The sequence below is a fragment of the Watersipora subatra genome, chromosome 2 (genome assembly GCF_963576615.1).
Source record: "Watersipora subatra chromosome 2, tzWatSuba1.1, whole genome shotgun sequence".
NCBI lineage: Eukaryota > Metazoa > Bryozoa > Gymnolaemata > Cheilostomatida > Watersiporidae > Watersipora > Watersipora subatra.
This window is the reverse complement of record NC_088709.1, coordinates 74,354,974-74,372,673: the sequence shown is the minus strand read 5'-3', so window position 1 is coordinate 74,372,673 and position 17,700 is coordinate 74,354,974. Positions and strand designations below refer to the sequence as shown.

Genomic DNA, 17,700 nt, shown 5'->3' with positions numbered 1-17,700 from the left:
ACTCAGTCTAGAAATACAATAGTTTGAATGGCATATTTTCTTAAAATACTCAGAGTCAAGCAAATATGTGATTATAACATCTATAGCTGCACTTTGACAACGATACCAACAGACTTTAAAGCAATAGATGATTTCAACAATGATAGAGACAGGCAATCACATAACTAGTAAATTCATTGGGGCACATGTTTTTCTACTGAGCATTTTAATTGCAATAAAGTTTTTTTCAATTTTAATCTTAAAAAATTGTGGCAGACAGATCACATCAAGCATCATAAAAAAATATTGAATGATACAAAAACACCGATACTTTTTGATAGAATCTAATAAAATGTTCTGTGAGTCCATCACTTAAGGGTAACCATGAATCACATCTACACTCATGTCAGTAAGAATTACAATAAATTCTTAGCTTCAATGTTTTGAGTTTTAAAATTAAATTTTTTGTTTTGCTGTGAGACATCTGAAAGTAACCTTCTAATTAAAAAAATAACTAAGTGAAAGTGGTTTGTATAATTGTGTCAGCACGTTGAAAAATTGCCAAACTGAAGTTGTTCTCTTTTATTGAGTTGCAGACAACTATTGAAAACATTCTATAGTAACCAATAAGATTCACTAGCTGAAGCTAATTGTAAACAAAGGAAACAGTATTTATTATTAGTTTCTTTTATGTTATTAAAATTTAATTACCAGTATAAATAAACAGGATATAAGTGATGATTCAGCTCTCTTATTATATAATAATAATAATAGAACAACACTATTTGTACAGGAGCATTGCTAAACTATAATTTTCAAGTTCCACATAAAAAGACTTGCTATTAACCCGGCTTTTGATCATAGCAAACACTTTTAATAAAAAGTTCTAAAAGTTTGCCTAAACTGAAACTGTAATTTCTAAACAAATAAAAACAGTTTAATTAAACCATTGGTATATATAAATTATGATATATTTTACTGCATTTAAATCATTGAATTAGACCTTTTTGAAAAGATTATTCAAAATATATTTTTATATAATAAAATATTTTGCACATTAAAAATAGAGTAAATTTGAATTACACAATGTTAGATTTTGAGGTCTAATCTAGAAGTAACATTACCGTTGTAACAATCAGTGCTTATATAATTGTGTTGATGATCAGATGATTAGTGCTGAAACACTTTTGGTAACTAAAAGAGTACATTTAGATGATCAATATGCCAATATTATTAAATTCAATACAACTGGGAAATTTATACCAAATAGTAATTTCAAATTTTATCTAGACAATCATGCCAAATACGAATAAGTGTAAAATATTTCTAAGGCATTTAGCCTATTATTCATCTTTCCAGAGAGTTAGAGCTGGTATGTCTTACGCCCCTAATACTTTTAGCGTATGAAGCTAGGACTAGACTGATGTTCCATAATTATTAATGCTTTACAATAATTAGGGTGCACTAAACAATAGACGTGGATAGAGCCAAACAAAAACATTTAAAACTGCAAGAATAAAAAATCTCTTGGGTAATAGTGATGTTCGTATAATGGTAAAACCAAAAGAATTTGGTTCTGCATCATGACACATGAAAGCACCTAACAAACCACTGCTGTTTTTTGCTAAGAGCTGTCTAATCTTTGACGTAAATCTGAGCTAACTATACTTGACAGACATTTTAAGATTTATCTGTTGCATAGATTAAAGCAATTGAATGTAAACGCCACTAACATTTGTGTTGCTCAATAAGGAAACGGAAAATCCTTTTATGACAAGACAACTTAATAGACTACTAGTTAAAACCTTTTCACCTTGAAAAACTCAAGTATATCATGTTTCATATCTACATGCATGTAAAAATAATAGTAACTTGCATCACTAAGCTTGCCTGAAGGCTGATGGAAGTAGTTTAATTACACCTACCAACATTTTCAAGCTCTTTATTGTATGAACAATAAAGCTACATAACACAGTTTCTACATTTCATGTGTTGCTAGAAGTAGATGGTGGCAGTCTGTACTATATGTAGCCAGCCTGTTAGTTTTATCGCTGTTAGACTGCATTTGACTTTCCAAAAGGGGAATACCTGCATGAATTAATTTATGCAAATTTAATTTCATAACATGCGTAGTACCTATTCATTCCAACAAAAAGCCTGCATTAAAATGCTCAGATAAAGACAAACAAAACAAACTGAAACTTGAAAGACCCCCTTCACAGCTAGAAGCTGATCAAAATCTATACCCCATTGTTAAAACTTCATATGAAATAGAATGAACTTACTTATTAAATCGGACAAGAGTTTAGCTAAATAAGTTTTGATTACCTCATACGTCTGAACACCTCAGTGAGAATGTAAGCATGTGTGAAATGTATATAATTGTACCAGGTCATACCAGACTTTCTTTTGTGTGTAAGTTAAGCTGAGAACTTCCTTTGTGCAAATCATAACATTATTTTATGAACTCACATGATAACAATATTAATCATCGGTGCAACAGAACACTTTTTAGTTTTGGTTCATTAACTAGGAACTTGATTCCACAAAATTAATATATTTAGTAATATGTATATCTGATCAATGTGCCAACTTATTACATTATTAATATTTCAAATACCTTCTGAACAGTCTACTTGAATTAAAATGAATGCATGCGTAAAGTTAGTTGCATCACACAACTTCATAATGGCTTTGCATATATTTAAGCCAAGGCCATTATGGCCTATAAATTCTTCTCTTGCCGTAATATTTGACTTAATCTGAGGTAACTGTATTTGACAGACATTTTAAGAGTTATCTGTTGCGTAGATTAATGCAATTGTTTGTAAAAGCCACGAACATTTTTGTTGCTCAATAAAGAAACCGAAAATCTTTTATGACAATAGAACTCAACGAACTATTAGTTCAAACCTGTCTACCTTCAAGAACTCAAGTATATCATGTTTCATATCTAAGCTAAAATAAAACAACTTGGATTACAAAGTTTGCCTGAAAACCCAAGGAAATAACATAGTCACACCAAATAACATAACAACATACAATTAAAAAAATTTGTTTTGCAAATAATAAAGCAACATAACATGTTTTTTACATTTTATGTGTTGCTTGAAGTATTCGGTGTAATTTGTTTTGTATGTGGTTAGCCTGTTAGTTTTATTGCTGTTAGACTGCTAGTGATTTCACACAAAAAAACTACATCAATTCAAACAAATTTGCTTGGTGCCCTTCTATTCTAACAGAAGCCTGCATTGAAATGTTGAAATGAAGACAAAACAAACCTATAAACCTATTAAAACTTGCAAAGCATCTTTCGCAACCAAAAGCTGAAAGAAATCTATGTTAAATTATTAAAACTTTTATTGGGTAAATATTACAACTCGTATGAAGTAAAATGAATTTCTTACTAAAATTGAACTAAAGTTTAGCTAAATAAATTTTTAAAACCTCAAGAGTGCATGTAAAAATGTAAGCATGAAAGAAGTTTGTAAAACTGTATCGAAAATATTGGACTTTCCTTGGTGTAAATGTTAAGTTGAGACCTCCCGTCGTGCAACTCACAATAATATTGTATAAAATCAGTCGATGACAATATTATTTTTTGTTGGACCAGAAAACCTTTATGTGTTGGTTCATTTGCTAGGAGCTTGATTTTACAAAAATAAAAGTATTTATCAATATGTAGATTAGTCACACTGGCTTTCCTTCTCAAAAGCAAACTTGTTATTGCGCATATAGACAATCCTCATCTGCTCAGACTAATACATACTGGGCAATGTCTTCACATTAAAAACTCCAAACAATAACAGTTGAGTTCAGTGACGCACATTTAACAGCTTATATTATCTTGCAAACATACTCCACATTATAGTACACCATGCCCATACAGCACGCTTAAAAGGGTGAAATATTTTTATACCTGCAATAGATTACAGTCTAATATAACAGCAATAGTAATAAAACAGCTAGTGGCAAACTCAAGTGCATGCATCGATTGCGCCGTATGTCGCAAGAGCAACCTATTCGCCAAAGTTGTCGTATTTTATATAGACAACATTGTATTGGAAGCTCTTCAAGATTCCATTAAAATCAACAGATGGTAAGATATATGTTCCGGTCATTTATTAATTTTAACTCATCGTTCTGTCAAACATATTAGTAGAATATAAATGCAAATTGACAGAACAGTTAGAATTACAATAAATTTCAAAGCCTAATAAAAAATAAGAAAGTTATTTTCTACTTACAGAATTTACTGGTTCTCTTAGAATTTGGTTTAATTAAGAAAACTGACCAACAGCTACTTACTAAAGCTCGAATAATTTAAATATGAACGATGTGCATACGTTCTGGTTTTCTTTTTGCTTTAGCATAGTTTTGTTTCAATATGGACTTCCTATTCAAATCTTTGAGTCGCTGCACACAATGAAGTCCTTATCCAATGAGAATGCTCGCTAGCCTCTCACTCAATCGTATTGCTAGGTGACGAGAACTCCGTCAATTGTAGATACTACTCGTGATAGATGTAGTGACGATCATACGTTTGTAATAAATTACAGTGAACAAACTATACAAAGCCCATGTTTGGCCTAATAAAAATTCTTCCCAATACAAAGGTCACATTAGACAAGTATCTAGAAGACATATTATGTCCAGTCAATTGAAAGTCCAGGCACATTAATTCTAAAAAAAAAACAGGATTGATGGTATACAGCTTCTACTTACCCTGAACCATGGATGAGAAGAGGGACAGTCATAACAAAATATGTTGTTTCTTAAGCATCCGATTATTAGACAGTATTAGTAAATACATAGCAGCTTAGCAAGTAGGAAACAAAACGATACCTACAAAATTTACTTGCATGCATTGTAATAGAATATTTTTTAGAGAGATTTGTTGAATGACTTCATAGTTTAAACTTGTACACATAGTTAAAAACTCAATTATTGTCAATTGCAAAGCTTTGTAGCAGTGAGAATACATTTAGGTGTTTTAGTGATGATCTCTCTGACCGAATAAGATGGTGCTACAAAGTGCTCTATCAATGTATTTAACTAGTGACCAGTCTGTTGACATAAGAAAACTGTTGCTAGGCTAGTATTTGCAAGCACCAAGTGATCGAGTGAATAGGATTTTAATATAAGGTTTTACAAAAACAGCAATCAGTATAAATGCATTTATGCTTTTTGCTTAGTAGTTGGTCAAGTGTTTATAGAATTTTAGCATCATTTCACGCCCAGCTTGATTAATTATTTATTTATTGATAATTGGCTGTAATTGCTGTGATTAAAGCTGCACTTTTTTATTTACTAAAACTTTCAATAGTTGCATTTAAGTTGCATGTTTATACTAGTATTTTCTGTAACTACGAAGATTTTTATGCGTACTACTATTGTTGGAGCACTTTAAAATACCGTAGTCTCATTCTGCTTTGTTAATTGATGCTTGTTATTACTTGTATGATAAATGCAGTAGAAAATCATGAGATACAGAAATAATAAATTGACAAAAATGAGCCATGAAACAAATGCTAAGTATCAGTAAAACAAAAACCGAGTTTTTTCTTACAAAAGACAGGTATTAATTTTACAAACTAGGAACAGTGAGCTTGTGTAGCTGTAGTACAGCAACATTCAATGAAAGTTATACACATAAAGTCATACACTAATCTTCTTTTACTTTTACCAATCTTCAGCCTTGAATCTTCAGCCTTTTGCTTTTTTAATTTTCAAAGCATTAACTTTTCTTTTGAAACTCTGTCATACAAATATCATTTCATACAAACTTTGAAAGCAAATTCTGGTCTACACTATGGTACAGTATGTCATTGTTAATTCTAAACTGCACCAGTAATCTTTTGTAATAACAAGGTTTACACTAACAAACTGAACAATCCGCCTTTGCAACAGCAAATAGTCCAAGCCATAATTTTCTAATTATTCTATGCAGTCGCAAAATGATAAAATGCCATTTTCAAAGCATTGGTCATAAAAAGATTAGACAATTCGTGACAGCTAATCCCTATTGCTAAAGATGTGCACATGGTACAGACTGCCATAGATGCTAGGTAAACTATCAGGAAATTTTAACATCTGCTAAAGTATCCATGTAGCCTCAACAATGTCATTGGATTACTGTACAGCTAGTCAATAAATAATCATCAAGAGGACAACACCAACATACAAAGATATAGAAACACACAGAGATAAATCCGTTTGGAATGTTGAAAAGAATAAGAAAGTGGCATTGCTGATAGCTGATTTTTTCTAGTTTACAACTTCAGGCAGAATTACTGTTACATGACTATACAGATCTTACTCTTTACAAACTTGTTCTTCGTAAAGTCCAGTAAATCGTTTAGTTCGAGGTTATCCAGCTTGACATCGGTATGTGGCTGTAGCATTTCTCGAGCGAACTGTGAGTTTTCTTTTTCAGTTTCTTCTAAATTCCTAGCTGCAATAAAAATATCAATGTTTACACTTAAAAGGAGAAAAGAAGTTAAATTGCTGCTGAAAAAATTTATGCAAAGAGTTCAGTTTGAGCAATATTAAATCACATATAGCAAATATCAAAATACAGATATTTTGCACAAAGTAGTTGCTTTTACTCTAAAATATTTGATAAGCATGCTTGAAATGGAGATTCACCTCTTTCAAACTACAGAATTAAGTTCACTGCTGCCAAGCAGCGAGGCGTGTCTACTATTTTGGAGTTTTGTGAGCAGTTTGGTGCACATTAAACGACAATATGTTTATACTACAATTTGTCAAAATCAATTCTTTTACCTTAATTTCATTCACTAGAGGCTAGAAAATATTGTTTATTAGTTATAAACAGCTAGCTTTCTGAATACAGCTAGACACAGATATTATGCAGAAGTTTATATTTTTTCACACTAATATATACTTAATTAGTTGTTTGACCTAATTAGTTACTAATTTATACAATACTAGCTGCATTACCCGCCTACAGTAACAGATTCACGGGCAGCATAAGGTTTATTGAGAGTTGGCTTTCAGACTGTAAAACAACTCCAAATATGCAGTTACATCTCCCTCTCTCCATCTCTCCCTCTTTCCCCTCTCTCCCTCTCTCCCTCTCTCTCTCTCCCCCCTCTCCTCCTCGCTCTCCCTCGCTCTCCCCCTCCCTCTCTCTCCCCCTCCCTCTCTCTCCCTTCCTCTTCCCCCTCTCTCTCTCCCTCTCTCTCTTTCTCTCTCTCTCTCCCCCACCCTCTCTCCTCCTCGCTCTCTCCTTCTCTCTCTCCCCTTCTCTCCCTCCCTCTCTCTCTCTCTCCCTCTCCCTCTCCTCCCTCTCCCTCTCTCCTCCCTCTCCCTTTCTCTCCCTCTCTCTCCCCTCTCTCTCGCCCCCTCTCCTCTCTCTCCCCTTCTCTCTCTCTCTTTCTCCCTCTCTCTCTCCCTCTCTCCCCTTCCTCTCCTCCTCGCTCCCCCTTTCTCTCCCTCTCTCTCTCCCCACCTCTTCCTCTCTCTCTCCCCCTTCTCTCTCTCCCTTAGTTCAACGCAACACATGCGGATAGACAACATTTTTGGTTTTTCTGTCGGGTGTATGAAGAAACAGTTTTCGGCGTGTGTCTACTTTTGAGAAGGCGACGTATAGCTGGTCATGGCTGATGCAGGGTGACAGTAAGTCGATAGCAGCTGCTCTCTTTCTTTTCACAATAGCAAAATCGCAACTCTCGGAGTACTCGTAAAAGTTCTGTAATAGTAAGTTACAGTAGGCCTACTCGTAGATGGAAAAAACATAGTAACTCGGCTGCTGAAGAAAATGAACATGACCCACTATCACGAACAGCGGCAAATCCAACGTTATTAAGTAGTGGAGATGTGGCAATTCATAGACAATACAACATCGTATAAGAAACACTTACCTTTTTGATGTGGAAATTTAGTAGGTGAGAAATGCGTTTTTCCAGTGGCTCCAAGAAACAAATGTTTACGTGACCTTCTCGGTACACGTTGGCAGTAAATATTAATTGCATGTAAATAACTAGTCGTTAATTTATTTTATTTACTGAATAGTACATTTGTATAGTTGTATAGACACCTTTGTATAGGCCGCAGAACTCAGGAAAGGTGCTTTTTAACACGGCAGAAAATTTGCCGTTTAAAAAGCGTGCTAACCGGGGATTTCGGTTAATGCGACCGAGCGGTGAAAGAAAAACAACAGAATCGCCACTCCTTTATATAAGCCGCTTGGCTCAAATCGTCAGAGAAAAGTAGCGGCTAATAGTCCATATTACGAAATTACGATATTACGATTTCAACTATCTGCTATATAGAGAACAGCGTTTTTTCTAGTGGTTGCAAGAAACAACCTTCACATGACCTTCCCGGTACACGTTGGCAGTAAATATTAATTAGATGTAATTTACTACTCATTAATTTATTTAAAGTGCAGTAAATTTTATTTAATTCACTACTAATATTTATATTAATTTAATTTTACTACTTACTCATATTAATTAAGTTTGCTTCGTACGATCGAATCAAAAAAAGAAAGACCGCCATATAATTTATTTATACTGCTCATATTTGGGAGTTATTGGTGACTCAATATATCGAGAAGACAACTCATACTATTAGCATATCAGTATTTATCGTCCATCTCTACGATGAATACTAGGTTACGTATTATAATAGAGGCGTGTACTAACCGGAGATTCCCGTTAATGCGCCATAGCGGTGAAAAAACTACAGAATAGACACGCCCTTATATAAAAGTAGCGGCTAATAGTCGGAAAAGTACGGTACTTTATAAAGCGGACAGACAGATACACAGATAGATAGACAACGATTGCCATTTATATAGTAGATAATTATTTATATCCTAAAATTTATTATTGCATGAACACTACTAAAGTAGGCACTAGTAGCATTGAGTGTCATTTACTGCAGTTTACTATAAGATTATAAATTGTAGCAGTCCAGTCAACGTGAGATATGATTAAATAAACACACAGGTACAACTGACATTAAGATTTGCCATAAATATTGCTGTGACAAATAAAAAATGTTGTATCCCACATGTGGTATCAAAATTACTAGTTGGAATAAACTTTGTTTTAGTACATACAGCCTGCCTAAAGTAAATATATTACAGCTTTTTTTCCAAGTGAAATTACCTAACAATGTTACTTTTTATTTTATACGACTACAACTTTTCTACTTGTTCTTTGCTGTTCCTCTTGCTTGCCAAAGACAAGTAAAAGCCTGTAGATGAACTACACATTTAGATACCTACTATTTACTGATGAGCAAAAAATTTCTAAACACTCAGCAAGCTATGACTACTTCAGCATTTTAAGTCTTTGTCAGCTACCTGCGTGTTTAACACAACAAAATACAGTTATTTACTAAAAACATTGTACAGTGAAACTAGACGTATTGCTCTTTAGATTACATAACGTAAACTGTATTTCAATGGCTAAAAATATATGACTTCCTAATTAAAATTTTCTCCTTAATTTTAAGTAAACTTTACCCATTCTAGCAAACATCAGTGCTCAAGTCTAAGAGTTGCAAGTAAGTTAACAGAAGATTTGAAAAGCTGATTTCAAGATGAAGCTATTTAAATACATCACACTCACTATTCCATTTTATGTCAGAATATATGAAGATTTAGTCTAATATATTTGCTTTAAATACTTCAAATCAATGCTTTAAATTAAAATTTTCATAAGAAACTTACCCTTTTTGTTTGCCTCTTCAATTTGGTAATTCAACACAACGATATCGTCCTGTGCCTGCTTTAATTTATCTTCAGTGCTTGTCAGCTTAGTTTTTAGAGCAGTATTTTCTTTTGAAAGACTATCAACTGTTAAATCAGTAAACACGGCACAGCAGTTATTTCTTTTATTCTCTGCTGTTTTAACAATAAAAACCATGCATGAGATATATGAACACTTGTGATATAAATCTACATCAATAATTGGTCAAAAATAGGAGCGCCGTGTTTATTCAAATACATTTCTCGTCATGTTTTCTGGTCACTTTTTCTTTGTCACAGTAAGCAATGGCAGAGTCAAGCTCATAAAAATGGTTGCGCAGATAGATGGTTGAAAGCTAATCCGCAATAAAAGATGAAATTAAACTCACTAATAAAGTGTACATTCACAGTCACAGCACCGCTTCAACTACTTATCTGTTTATAAAACCAGTTAGAACTCAACTATTTTAATATGACATGATTGATAGATTTCAACCATTTCAAATCGTCTGCTAGAACCAATTAAACTGACACATCAGGATAGTGTTTAATAAAGTTATAGACCGGGTCTAGTAAAACGCCACCGCGCGTGATGAATTGTCTGACACTGCGTAATGGGTAAAATTATGCCAGATTGTCATAAGATTGCTCCCAATGGCTTACCAGATGCATTTTTAGTAATATTTCAACAAATCAGTAATTTTCTTTTCAAGTTTAACTTATTTTTAAGCTAATACAGATCAAAGTTTTGTTCAAGCAGGTGTGAACATGATCCTGACAATTTTAGCTAATTTTAATGCATTTTGGACCAATTTTGACCCTCACACATTTTTTTTTAGAGAAAAATCTCAACAAACTAAAAACATGTTTGAGTGCCAAAATTGGTCCAAAATGTATTAAAATTAGCTAAAAAATTTTTAAAATCTATTAGAAATTGTCAGTAGTCATATTCAAACATGCTTAAAAAACCGACCTGCGTTAGCTTAAAAGTAATTAACCTTGGAAAGAAAGTCACTGGTTCGTTAAGATATTACTTAGAATGCATCTGGTAAGCCATTGGGAGAAATCTTATGATTATCTGGCATGATATTAGCCATCACGCAGTGTCACACAATTCATCATGCGTCACACGTTTTACTAAACCTGGTTATACACTCCTTTGCACTGTTACAGCAAAATATTAAACAATTTTTGCTGTAACAGTAATAAAATCTGTAAGGATCTGGTTGACACAGTGCCAACTAGTTCATGCCAGGCTAGTGTGTCTCTGGTTGACACTGGTGACAATGCCAACCAGATACACACTCACCTTTGCATTATATGTCAAAGTATAGGTAGATTTAGTCTGATTTACTTGCTTTAAATACCTTAAATCAACGCTTTAAATTAAAAGATTTATAAGAGACTTACAGTCTTTTTTGGCCTCTTCACTTTGGAATGTCAGCAGAACGATGTCGTTCTGAATGTCGTTTGCCTTCTTCAATTTTTCTTCAGTGTTTGCCAGCTTAGTTTTTAGAGCGCCATTTTCTTTTGTAATATTTTCAACTGTTAAATCAGTAAATAAGGAGCAGCTGTTATTTTCTTTATTCCCTGCTTAGCTTTAGCAATGAAATCCATGCATGAGATACATAAATGCTGGCGATATAAATCTATATCATTATTTAGCCAATCATAAAAATGCTGTATTGATTAAAAGGCATTTCACACCAAACTTTCTGGTCACTTTTTCTTCATAGCAGTAAACAATGGTAGTCTAGCTTACTAAGATAAATAAAGCTTATGATTCTGCAAAGTTAACACACAATAAAATATGGAAGTACACTTACTAGTAAAGTGTAACTTTACAGCCACAACACTGAAACATCTAATCATCAGTCTATACTAACCACTCGAACTCAACGACATTAATATTTTTCAATCGGCATACTTGATGCGTTTAAATTTTAGCTTGGACCAATTAAGCTGACACATGAGAATGGTGCTTTGGGGAGTTATACACGGTCGAAGCCAAATATTGGTAATTATTTTTTGCTAGAATAAATAGGCGATTGCAAGTTAACAAATGCTAACAAAGATTTAATTGAATTCATTAGTAAGGTTTATACCCACAGTTTCAGTGCTGTGAAAGCTTCGGGCATTTAACTTCAATAATAAAAAGATCTCATAGCATTACTAGTATAGGCTTCAATAGCTATTTAAATCAATCAAACTTTGTGAAACTGCCGCTATCGAATATTGCTGGCTGATAAATGCAGTGCCATGGCGTTCAATTAGATGTTTTATGGCAAATATAAATAAATATCTTTGAAAAGATATTAAGAAGAAAGTAAACTTTTATTGATTGTGCTACAAATTCTTTTTGTGCGGTGCACTCATCAGACGCGGCTGGACTAAAATGAAAAGCCGATTTTTCATTTAAATTCAACCGCGCCTGATGAGTGCACCGCACAAAAAAAATTCAAAATATTTCATTCTCCACGAATTATAGTTTAGGTTTTTAGTGTAGAGTTTTCTCTTTATATGCCTTTGCATCTGATTTCAGTTACTGTACATAAATATATATAAATATTCATGTATTTATATTCATAAATGTTTACAGTTATACATATAAATATTTATATATATAAATATTTTTAAATTTAAACATATATACTCATATACAAAATATATATATTTATATATATATAAATATATATATATAAATATATATATATAAATATATATATATATATTTTGTATATGAATATATATGTATAAATATAAAAATATTTATATATATATAAATTGTTTCCCAACTCCGGTTAACCCGTATGGGTGGTAGTAGTTTCTGCTCTAACTCGGGTCTCCTACCAGAGACCTGGGAGTTTAAGCACTTGCCTCAAGATCTTAGCTGTTCCCAGTACCGCACTTTTCTGCAACTCACCTGAGTTGATTGCTGTTGGTATGTGGGCAAACAACATTTTATGCGCTAGTGTTATTGCGCCCATTGCCCCAATGACTACTGGGATTACAGTTGTTCTTACATCCCAGCATTATTCAATCTCTTCTCCAAGAGGGAAATATTTCTCTACCTTTTCTTTTTCTTTGCTGTCTATATTGTAGTCATTGGGTACTGCTATATCTATTATAGTAGCTCTCTTGTTCTCCTTGTCCACCACTACTATATCTGGTTGGTTTGCTAGGACATGCTTGTCAGTCCGGATGTAGAAGTCCCAGAGGATCTTAGCGCGGTCATTTTCATTGACCTTACCAGGAGTTTCCCACCAGTGTTGTGGTTTATTAAGGCCATACTCAGCACATAGACTTTTATACACAACACCTGCGACATGGTTATGCCGCTCAGTGTATGCATTTCCTGCTAGCTGCTTGCACCCACTGATGATGTGTTGGATGGTCTCAGGTGCATCTTTGCACAGTCTGCATCTAAGATCGTCTCTAGTGTGATAGATTTTTGTTTGGAGTTGCCTTGTTGGGAGCACTTGCTCCTGGGCTGCCATGATTAGCGACTCTGTATTGGCCTTTAGGTTTCCTTCGTTCAGCCACATATATGTCTGGTGAAGATCGCCAACCTTAGATATTTGTCGGTGGTAAGCACCATGAAGAGGTTTTGTGTGCCAATCAATTTTCTCATCATCAGAGCAAAGGTCAATTGTAAGAGCAGCCGATTGAAATTCAGCTAGCAACTTATCTGAGATGGCCATGGAGACTGCATAGGCTTTGATGCTTTTCTTTGCCTCCTTCACTGTCTGCTGTACACTTTTGAGTCCCCTACCGCCATCTTTCCCATTGAAATACAATCTAGTAGTTCCAGATTTTGGGTGGAGTGCTCCATGCATGGTCAGCAGTTTACGAGTTGCTATATCTGTTTCATTGATGGCTTCCTCAGTCCATTTTATTACGCCTCCTGGATATCTTATTACTGGCAGTGCGTAGGTATTTATTGCCATGACTTGGTTCTTGGCATTGAGCTGGCTCCGTAGGACCTGCCGAAGGCGTTTCTTGTATTCGGTAATGGCTTCGTGACATACCTCGGCTTCGTGGTTGATGTTGCTTTGCATAATCCCCAAATACTTGTACTCTTCTTCTATTTCTTTGATGGCACCATTTGGCATTCTTAGGTCATCTGTGAGCATAGAATGGTTTTTCTTAAGAATTAGCCTTCCACATTTCTTAATACCGAAGGTCATTCCGATGTCCTTGCTGTATACCTGAGTGAGGTGTATTAGCGAATCAATGTCCCTTTCTTTGTTAGCGTACAGCTTGATGTCATCCATGTAGAAGAGGTGGTTTATCTTAGTGCCACTCTTAAACCGGTACCCATAGTGAGTTTTATCCAGCATATTGCTAAGAGGGTTTAGGCATATGCAGAAAAGCAGCGGTGATAAGGAGTCACCTTGATAGATGCCTCGCTTAATTTTTACACTCGCTAGCTTTTTGCCATTAGCCTTCAGTTCCGTCTTCCATTTGGTCATTGACATCTTGATGAATGCCGCAAGAGCAGGGTGAACATTGTGCATACTGAGGCACTCAAGTATCCAACTATAAGGAATTCAGTCATAGGCCTTTTTGTAGTTGATCCAAGCCATAGCAAGGTTGGTATGCCTTCTTCTGCTGTCTTGACAGACCGTCTGATCCACCAGTAACTGATGTTTGGCTCCTCGGGTGTTGCGCCCAATTCCTTTCTGAGCACTGGTTATATAGTGACTCATGTGCTCTTCCAGTTTGAGTTATAAATATATATATATATATATATATATATATATTCAATAGCCGAAACAGTACTGTCTGTAGCATGAGTATATGCTCCCTTACTTCAGTTTGGTTGAGCACTCTGTGAGAGGTGCGGCACTATTAGCCTTTGTGCAAAGCTCATCTATTTTGTGATTTGAGCACTCTGGTGCCAGCACAATGAATTTTTTAAAGTCTGTGAGGCAACCTAGTTGTTTCATGGCAAGAAGTCAACTCTCATTGGTAATGAGATTTGTGTCCCTTGCCTAAGCTCTGAGCTGCACTGATGTGCCTTCACTAGCCGAAACAGTACTGTCTGTAGCATGAGTATATGCTCCCTTACTTTGGTTTGGTTGAGCATTCTGTGAGAGGTGCGGCACTATTAGCCTTTGTGCAAAGCTCATCACTTTTGTGATTTGAACACTCTGGTGCCAGCACAATGAATTTCTTAAAGTCTGTGAGGCAACCTAGTTGTTTCATGGCAGGAAGTCAACTCTCATTGGTAATGAGATTTGTGTCCCTTGCCTAAGCTCTGAGCTGCACTGATGTGCCTTCACTAGCCGAAACAGTACTGTCTGTAGCATGAGTATATGCTCCCTTACTTTGGTTTGGTTGAGCATTCTGTGAGAGGTGCGGCACTATTAGCCTTTGTGCAAAGCTCATCACTTTTGTGATTTGAACACTCTGGTGCCAGCACAATGAATTTCTTAAAGTCTGTGAGGCAACCTAGTTGTTTCACGGCAGGAAGTCAACTCTCATTGGTAATGGGACTTGTGTCCCTTGCCTAGGCTCTGAGCTGCACTGATGAGGCTTCAATAGCTGAAACAGTACTGTCTGTAGCATGAGTATATATATATATATATATATATATATACATATATATATATATATATATATATATATATATATATATATATATATATATATATATATATACACATGTATATATAGAGTTTTTCTTTGACCTTTATATATATATATATCTTTATATATATATATATGTATTTAAATATATGTATATATGTATTTATATATATATATATATCTATATATGTATTTATATATATATGCATATGTGTATTTATATATATAACGTGAGGTAGATGAATTTGGCAACAGTTCACCCAAGTAACCTCAACCATCGCGGAATCGCATCCATGCCAGCAGCTTTACCCAAGTGCAGGTCTTTGATGGATCTAACAACTTTGTCAAAGTCAGGCGGCTCGTCTAGGTCTAATCTGACTGGTAAACCAGGCAGTCTGTCTATAAACTCTCTGTCAGCATTTCCTTCGGAACCATAAAGTTCACTGTAGTGTTCAATCCATCTGGCTAGCTTTGCATCTCTATCCTCAATAACTGTTCCATCTTTCTTTTTCAAAACTCCTCCATTTTGTTTTGTTGGTCCTGTAGCCACTTTGATAGCTCTGAACATCTCCTTTATGTTACCAGAGTCTCTGGCTACTTTGATGCTGGTGCAGAGAGAGTCTCAGTAAGTCTGCACGCACAGTCTCACGGTCCTCTGAGCTTTACTTTTTGCTGAGCGGTAGTTAGCGAGGGTTTGTCTTGTAGCCCGGGATTTGTACTTCAACATGGCAGCTCGTTTCCTCTCAAGAGCAAGTTCTAGGAGTTCACGAGAGTGGCTATACCAGTCAGGATCTTGCCTCTTTTTTCAGACCAAAGGCCTCTAAGCCCGCATTGTGAATCGACGAGCTTAGTTGCTCCCAGTGTTCTTCAGGGGATGTGTGAGTATTGATAGCAGCTATCTTCTTATCAAGTAATTGATGATAACACTCCTGAAGCCTTTGGTTCCGGAAGTTTGACACATCTATCTTCTTTGATGCCCTGATTTGATTATGGTATGGTCTTGGCTCAAGATGCAGCTTTGACACCACAAGGCTGTAGTCAGAGTCGCATGCAGCGCTGGGATACGATCGTGTGTTGAGGATTTCTACTTTATGCTTAGATCTGGTGATCACGAAGTCAAGTTGATGCCATTTCTTTGAACGAGGATGACACCGTTACACTGTTCTGTGCAGTTTCCTCGGAAATAAGGTGTTGGTGACAATCAGGTTGTTTCTGCAGCATAGTTGTAATAGACGCTGTCCATTCTCATTAATGTTGCCAACACCAAAGTGTCCAATGCATTCGGGCCAGCTAGAATGATTCTCACCAATCCTTGCATTGAAATCACCTAGAAGAATTTCTCTTTTCGAGATGGAGGCTTTGCGGATGGTGTCTTCCAGGGTGTGGTAAGAGCAGTCTTTATCATCAGAGCTTGCAGCTAAAGTTGGGGCATAAGCATTGACAGCGAAGATTGTACCTTGCTTGGTGTTGACTTTGAGCACTGATATGCAATCATTGACACCAGAGGATGTTTGTGAGCTACAGAGCAGTCGGTTGGATATCACAAAGCCAGTACCATAGATTCTTTACTCCTCAGGTAGTCTGCCAAACCAGGAGAAGGTATAGTTTGCCCCCTTGATTGTACCAGCGCCGGCTAGGTGTGTTTCCTGCAATGCAGCAATGTCCACACCACGGCGAGAGAGCTCCGAATCTATGGTAGCTGTTTTCCTGATAGTAGTATTCTCTGGGTCTAAATCTTTGTCTGTTGACATTCCGGTCATCATCGTTCTGACATTCCAGGTTGCAATGGTCATTTTTGTTTTCTGAGGTGAAGTTGAGCAGATATACCAGATCACCTTCTCCGGTATTCCGTTGGCGGACTGAAGCACCTTATTAACCAGGGGCTGCCTGGTTTAAAGCGAGGTGTAGTTACCATAGGCCTGAAAAGTCCTTCCCACTTTAGAGAGACATCCCTGGCGCTTGAATATTACCACCATTATTCAAGACGTATCACCGGTAATTATTCCTCTCCGGGTTTTTTGCTCCTGAAATTCTAGATGCAGCTGTCCTCTGCATTTCAAATTAGCAGATGAGTTGTGAAAAACAAACCACCAGGACTATTAAAGCAGACTTGGGTGGTCCTAACACTGATCAAGTGCTTCTCTCATCTCAGATCATCCTGGGCCAGAGGAAAAGCTCAGCCGATACATCTGAGGAAGATCAGAGGTGCAGGAGCTGCCGAAGAAGCCTGTAGTACAGGGCATCCAATGCCTTGAGGGGCTCCACTCTATTGTGGTAGATGGCCGTTGATTTCTTAGAAGAGATTCATCCGTCCTTGGGGGTTTCCACCAACCCCTTCCCATGTGGCAGGTGGTACCAGGTTGCATGTGTTACCGGTAGCAGATCTATAATATGACCTGACCTGA

General features: G+C 35.9%; 1 pseudogene; it reads right to left on the bottom strand.

The window, feature by feature from the left end:
* Window positions 1–16,080: 16,080 nt before the first annotated feature.
* LOC137388555 (craniofacial development protein 2-like) lies at window positions 16,081–17,088 on the bottom strand (annotated as a pseudogene).
* Window positions 17,089–17,700: the final 612 nt, after the last annotated feature.